We start from the raw sequence: 6,195 nt of genomic DNA, 5'->3' as shown, positions 1-6,195 counted from the left end.
TACAACCATTGCTTTTAATTTCACCAAAGGTTGTTTTCACTATCGTACATGCTGAGTCAGTCTCTCTGAAAATCATTTCCCTTTCGATTTCTTCACGTTTTTCATACAACCATTTCACCTTTGTTTCCATGAACATCCTACTTCTTTCATTTCCAAGCGACTTGTATTTCTGTATTCCTGAAAATTTTTTTAACGTCTAAATACCAATTATTAATTTCTCCTTCTAGCTTCACTAATTGCCACCCTGGCAGACCAATTGCCATTCTGACAGGGTCGCCATTTTTTTGACTCCACTTTTTTCACATTCATTAGCCATAAGCAAAAACACCCTGTGAATGCATTAGCATTACTAGAATAAATAATTAATGGGATAGGAGTGGACCTTTATTCTACGACAAAATGCATCGGTGATTAGCTGTACAAAGTTGGTTTATTTACTGTATTACTGTCAATGAAGCACACTGGTTTACATAGAGTGTGACATGACAATTTCAGGACAATTGTCAAGATAATGTATTACATCCTGATTAGCAGAAATAACATTGAACACAACAATATCAAATTTAAATAGCAACTTCTCTACAAGCTTTTTCTGGCATATAGACAGTGAAGTACTGTTTGCATTGTCCAATACTATATCAAATCATCTGATTTCATATTCTAAGTTCGGTACTATTTAGAATGACAATCAAGTCTACAGAGGATGGTTAGTTTTTGTGACAAGATATGAAAAAGATTACTCAAGGTTGCTCGTGTTCACAGTGGACGTAAGCTGGTGATCCAATATTTTTACACCTCTGTCAGGGGCATTTACCTTTAGCTGCGACGTGTTGTCAGCTGTATGGCTGCCCTCGCCCTCTGAATACCTATAAAAAGATAGTCAAAGTCCTTACTGATTTTATCAGCTGAAACAGACCTATGTTTCTTTTTAGGTGAGAAAACACGCGCTCATTCTTATTCTGGAAAATATGGTGATATACATGCGCATGGATGGATCAGCGTGTATACTTCAACGCCCTTCAGCTCTCGCAAGAACAATTAACTATGTGGCTGTTCCGTTTCTCTGCTATTAGAGCTAAACGACTCTTCAACTAATTCCTAGCTGAATGTCAGCCAAAGTGAATGCAGTGTTCACACAGAATTCCTTTTTATGCACGCTGTTTGAGAGGAGAGTCCACGAAGTTTTCGGTATTCCATCTTTCGTAGCAAACTGTCTCCCACCTGTATTCTTTTGCACTTCGTGTCACGGCTTTTTAGACCGATGGCATCGTTCCTTTCATCTCGTGGAAACAAATCCGCCAATCGCAAAGGCCATACCTACAAACTGCTCCATAATGTCGCCACTTCTACAACTTCCAAGTTTATTTCAGCCAATTGGACATTTTGTGCCTGCCCCTGACAACTAAAAATTACACATGTACATCACGAGAGCACCACGGACCTTTCACGTGACCAGAAAATGCGACTCTATTCAACTGAATCTCAGGCCTGTTTGTATCCATCTAGAAATTCCTCAACGCAATTTCCTAAACAATTTCGCCACAGCAGGCAGCGCTTGGTCGTCACCTGCTCCCTTCAATGGACTGCGTGGTGTGTTCGCTGTCTCCTTCGATACAGATCACACCCTGTTAAAAGCCTTTCACTGTATGCGAACCGTGGCTGGGCAACCCGAATCCGCCTCAGACTTGAGCGTCTCTTCCAGCAGCTTTTTTTCACCTTTTTCTCATTGACATGCAGGATTTGGGTTTGGCGTGTTAATACAATCGACTCGAGTGCATTACCTTTTTTCATTACAGACGGTATATTTTTACAGACAAATCTGCTCACTATCACCGAAGTATGTCATGTGACATATAAATCTACTCGTTATGACATATAGAATCTCATGGAAGGTGCGAAATTAACATTTATTTAAGCTACCACCCTAAACTTGGACCAGTTATTATTCCACAGTACCTTGACAGAGGAATGTACCTGGACTTCCTGCAGAGTATCTGCCTGGGTTGCTTGAGAATTTGTCTCTGGCAATATGACAGGTTATGTGGTTTCTACACAATGGAGCACCACCTCACTTCCACATTACAGTTCACCGATACCTCAATAACATCTTCCATGGATGTTGGATAGGATGCAGAGTTGCTGTAGCATGGCCTGCTTAGATCACTGGACTTAGACCCCCTTAATTTTTACCTCTATGGAATCTGAAAAGCGTTGTGTATGCTGAATCAGTTTCTGATGTGCAAACCCTTCAACAGCCTGTTCACAATGTCTATGACACTATCTGGAGAGAAGCCAGAATGTGCGAAGGAGTGGCCAATCCATGATGCATTATGTGAACACATAGATTGCATCCCATGGACGCCACTTAATATCTGTTGCGACGTACATGCTCAGCAGCTCTGCACTGTGTTCTAGGACGATTTGTTGTTGTTGTATGCAGACTGTCCGTTTCTGAACACATGTTCGTAAGATATATTTTCCTCAATTTACATTCGGGAATCCATCCATGCAGTTTGTTGGTTTTATTAATGATCACCTAGTACATAAAAACCTGATTCGAAGTAGGAAAGTGTGGCGAAACAAGTGTTGTAACGTTTAAGAGATACAGAGGCGAGAAAGTGTGCCAGGACTTACCCCAGTTCACTGCTAGTCGCGCCACGTCACCATAACGCGACTATGCGTAGCACACCAGTATTGCACCATAATTAAGAATGAAATTAAAAGTTAAGATTTGCTTTTTCAAACTTTGTCAACAAATGCTTTAGTGTAATAATGTTTAAACTGTCAAGTCTCAGATTGGTTAGGTCAATATTTTTAACTAAATGCATCGTTTCAAGAAAAAAGTAAGTGGAGCTAAATAATAAAGCTAGGAAGCCAGACATAGGTCGTAATGTGCAGATGTAAGTCAAAATTAATTGGTACAAGTCTCAACATGGTTAAAGCAATATTTTAGTCAGAATCCACGTTTTTAAGAAAAATTAAAGGCACTAAATATTAGAGTTAAAAATGTGAAAATTTGTATGATACTTCAGTTCAACATAAAAATAATAACCACGTGACCCCATTAAGCTACCTCTAATAGTTTTCGAATAATTTAATGAAAACTAAATTTGGAACAAGAATGTCCTTATCTGTAGCAGATTAAGTATCTGTTATATTAGGACTATAAACTTTGGGTTATAACAAGTGGTGAAAGCTAATAAATAGTACAGTTATGACAAGATTTAGGACCTTGTTGTTAATAACAACCAATACAAGGTCTCTTAAAGTTGTAGTTCAGAGATCATGTTCTACCGTCAGTTGCGTTCCAAAAATTCTAGAAGGAAAACTTTTAATGCAGCCGAGCTAAAACTTTTTCTGTGATTTTAACCAACTTACCTACATGCATGCAAAAATTATGGAGATTCTAAAATGATTCATAACATTGTTATTAAATATTGTGTGTACGAGAAAGCGGTAGTTTAGAGACTGCTACCGTGTGCATAGGGCGGGCGGATGATAGCAGGTGTTCCCTTGGCCGTGTGCTGCGCCACATACATAAGTACAGCCCGAGAGGCAAGACTAGGCTTCACTTCGCTCCCAGCCACCGCCAGATTCGCGTCTCTTAAAGGCCGGAGTGCGCGCTGCCTCGGATGACAGAAGAGACAGGCTGTTACAGAACGCTTATTTTCAGTTACAATAGAAAGTGAACTCGCGGGGACTGTACACCGTCCTGGATCGCTTAGATTTCGCAAAAGTAACTGTTAGTGCGCCGCCCATAATGCCAACAAATCCGCGTGGCAAGTGGTGACAGTTATTTTCCACTTTTGTGGTGGGCATTTATTTCGATTATCAGTAGTCAGGGCGAAAGACGATTTAGTAGGAACTTACCGTAGAGCTCGCCTCTGAACTGCTCATAATGCTGTTTAGGATAGAGAGGTTTACTGTCAGTATGGGCAGAGTGAATAGTACTCTGTTGTGCGTGTGAAACTTTACCAAATAGATGTATCACTGAGAACTCAAAATCTTCATTTATAATCGTAGTTCTGATCCCGCAGAGGAAATAGAGAAGATAAACATTTCTTTCAGTTTGCTGGTCAAGAATGTGGACTTGCAGACTGGGAACACCGGTCAGTATGTTCTCAAATGTATGTGAAATCTTATGGGACTTAACTGCTAAGGTCATCAGTCCCTAAGCTTACACACTACTTAACGTAAATTATCCTAATGACAAACACAAACACCCATGCACGAGGGAGACCTCGAACCTCCGCCGGGACCAGCCGCCTAGTTCATGACTCCAGCGCCTAGACCGCTCGGCGAATCCCGCGCGGCGAGTATGTTCTCCATCGCTTTCTAGCTGACCACGGAAATAGTTGCCAGGTTCTCGTAAAAGAGGCGAACAATATTTACAACAATCCCAATTTCCTCCTATGACTGTTATCATCATTATTCTCATCAATCTGCCGCCCCACAGAGGTACTGAAGGTATTAACCTGATCAGGTCAAATAAATAAATAGAAAAATACATGCTCCATCACAAACACAAAAATAAATATGTAACATACTTATCGTTATTGCTATAAAGAACAATACTCAGTAGAGCCAAATTCGGATGGAGAGACACTGAGTCAAGAAAGCAAAATCACTGAGTGAGCAAAGAGCACAGCATGTGGAGTGACTTCTGAGTCGCTTCGTGATTCGCTCTGTGTGGGCTGTGACGAGCAGAGTGGTTCCTAAGGCGCTTTGCGATATCTTCCATACAGTCTGGAACCGCGCGACCGCTACGGTCGCAAAAAATGGTTCAAATGGCTCTGAGCACTATGGGACTCAACTGCTGAGGTCATTAGTCCCCTAGAACTTAGAACTAGTTAAACCTAACTAACCTAAGGACATCACACACATCCATGCCCGAGGCAGGATTCGAACCTGCGACCGTAGCGGTCTCGCGGTTCCAGACTGCAGCGCCAGAACCGCGCGGCCACTTCGGCCGGCGCTACAGTCGCAGGTTCGAATCTTGCCTCGGGCATGGATGTGTGTGACGTCCTTAGGTTAGTTAGGTTTAAGTTGTGGTATCACCGCCAGACACCACACTTGCTAGGTGGTAGCTTTAAATCGGCCGCGGTCCATTTAGTACATGTCGGACCCGCGTGTCGCCACTGTGTGATCGCAGACCGAGCGCCACCACAAGGCAGGTCTCGAGATACGGAATAGGACTCGCCCCAGTTGTACGGACGACATTGCTAGCGACTACACTGACGAAGCATCGCTCATTAGCCGAGCAGATAGTTAGAATAGCCTTCAGCTAAGTCCATGGCTACGACCTAGCAAGGCGCCATTAGCCTTACATAGCAATTGATAGATTGATAGTTATCGTATGAAATGTCTCATCAAGAACGCTGTATACAAATGGTGGATTAAAGTTAAGTATTCCAGCAGCTACGTACTTTTCTTTATAGCATTTATGAAGTATCCTGTTTCAGACCATCAAGTCAGCCTGCTTGCTTAATGGCCGCCTCCCTTAAATAATGTGCGTAATGTTGGCAATCTGTCAACTCATCAATCCGCCGCCCCACAGAGGTACTGAAGGTATTAACCTGATCAGGTCAAATAAATAAATAGAAAAATACATGCTCCATCACAAACACAAAAATAAATATGTAACATACTTATCGTTATTGCTATAAAGAACAATACTCAGTAGAGCCAAATTCGGATGGAGAGACACTGAGTCAAGAAATTCTAAAAGTCTAAATTCTAGGGGACTGATGACCTCAGAAGTTAAGTCCCATAGCGCTCACAGCCATTTGAACCATTTTTCATATCTTCCAGCCGGCCACGGTTCTAGCCGCCTCAGTCCGGAACCGTGTGACTGCTACGGTCACAGCTTCGAATCCTACCTCGGGCATGGATGTGTGTGATGTCCTTAGGTTAGTTAGGTTTAAGTAGTTCTAAGTTCTAGGGGACTGATGACCTCAGAAGTTAAGTCCCATAATGACCAGAGCCATTTTAACAACTTGAACCATTTGAACCATTTGATATCTTCCATGTGAGCAGTGACTGTAGATTGCAGATCGTCTGACTCATTTCTGCAACACCGTATTTCAAGTGTGATGCTACATAAAAGGATAAGAAGTAGGAACTCTGTATGCATGCATGGTGTCTGTTGCTTCAGACATGTCCAAAAGAATATACATCACACGAAATCTGCAGCTG

This window comes from Schistocerca serialis, chromosome 4, assembly GCF_023864345.2.
Source record: "Schistocerca serialis cubense isolate TAMUIC-IGC-003099 chromosome 4, iqSchSeri2.2, whole genome shotgun sequence".
NCBI lineage: Eukaryota > Metazoa > Arthropoda > Insecta > Orthoptera > Acrididae > Schistocerca > Schistocerca serialis.
Note: the sequence above shows the minus strand (reverse complement) of the source record.